This window comes from Hylaeus volcanicus, chromosome 8 (genome assembly GCF_026283585.1).
Source record: "Hylaeus volcanicus isolate JK05 chromosome 8, UHH_iyHylVolc1.0_haploid, whole genome shotgun sequence".
Taxonomy (NCBI): domain Eukaryota; kingdom Metazoa; phylum Arthropoda; class Insecta; order Hymenoptera; family Colletidae; genus Hylaeus; species Hylaeus volcanicus.
The window spans coordinates 2,885,873-2,887,481 of NC_071983.1; the positions used below are offsets into that span (position 1 = coordinate 2,885,873).

At 39.8% G+C, this 1,609-nt stretch overlaps 1 protein-coding gene across 2 annotated transcripts in view; it reads right to left on the reverse strand.

Moving 5' to 3' along the window:
• Positions 1–1,609, reverse strand: part of LOC128881494 (uncharacterized) — a 15,189-nt gene that overhangs the window by 3,551 nt on the left and 10,029 nt on the right. The window lies entirely within an intron of this gene.

Consider the following 1,609-nt stretch of genomic DNA (forward strand, 5'->3'; position numbering starts at 1 on the left):
CATCCCGAGAGTGTAAAATTACTTTACCCGGTGCACCTCAACAATTTCATTAATATTTTCTTGTTCTTGTTCTTATGTAAATATTCTACTTCGGACATATTTTGTTTGCGAGATACATGCATTATAAAGTATTCTAATGAATTGTTCCTTTTATTATCGCGCATCCCGAGAGTGTAAAATCACTTTACCCGGTGCACCTCAACAATTTTATTAATATTTTCTTGTTCGAATATTGAAAGTATTCGAATCCTAAAACATATTGTGATATTCAAATAATATTCGAGTAACGGTGTTCTAATACGTATGTATATATATTCGAATATTGAATTATTCGACTTAATCCCAGTTCTAATCGAAAGCCGTTCGTATCGAGTCGACGTGCTGCTCTTTATTGCTTTATGATCCTGACCTATTCTCGGAGGAAAGAGGTGAAAAAACACACGATTACGTTTCTTTATCAAAGGCTTTTCGCGTGGTCGAGGCATGATCGTTGGATTATCTTGTCTCTCGATTAGCCGAAATTTACTGGTAATATAAAAGGTGTTGTTAAAATACTCAACCGTGGAAAATGTAGTTTCGTTGTTTCGACGTGCTGACTTTAGGTTCGTAAGTTATATTATCGTATCGTATACAGTGTTGGAATACAAATCTATCGATAAAATAGAAGAAGAATAAAGAATCCAGTAAACGGTCGCGAGAAGGATAGAACGGAGGAGAGAAACTAACGAAGGAAAATAAATTTCCTGAATTTCTGCTGAGATTCACTTATCGACGTAATCTTTTCCCTCGCTTTTGGATGTTACACAACGATGGATGAGCGAAAGCGTACGCGACATTATCGCGAGTCGTCGACACCGGTGCCTAATTGTTACCCGCTCTTGTACATATAGACGTGATCCATCTTGATCCACATCGTTCGTTATCCGTCTTTGTATCGCAGTATTCAAATAAAGAACGAGTTATCGCGATAAGGACCCGGGTGCTCGACACGCAGAAAATGATCGTAGTTCCCGTAAACTATTTCCTTTTGTTCGCCAGTTAGTCTGAAACGTTTCGTTCGCGAAAGACGCGCCAGCGGTAGACGAGAACAAAGAGAAAACGAAGGGAACCGATAAGGAGAATTGCGACGAATGCGACAGATTTTACCTGGAATACGATAAAGAAGTTCGTAACGCGTAATATGATGTATCGTAAAGTCCGTTATCAAAGTATTCCGTCTGAAACATTTTTTTAGTTGAACGATAGGTACTCGAAACGCATTTCCACGGCTTCTCTTTCAACGATCGGCTTTGTACTATCGGATTCTCTTGAAGCTATTTTCTGCGAAGCCGACGGATCAGAATTAATTGCACGAGTACACAAAATTACGTACTAGAGGATAGTATCGGAATATGCGGTGCTATCAGTTACGATAAAACGATTCACCTTTTCGATCGTAGGTCGAGTCGTACCGGACAAAAGGCTTTTATCTCTGTGGTCGTAAGACGAACTACACCTGACACGTGCATCAATCGTTTATGTGCAATGACGAGGACGATACATGGAAACACGAAGAGTACTGTGAGAGAGAGAGAGAGAGAGAGAGAGAGAGAGAGAGAGAGAGAGAGAG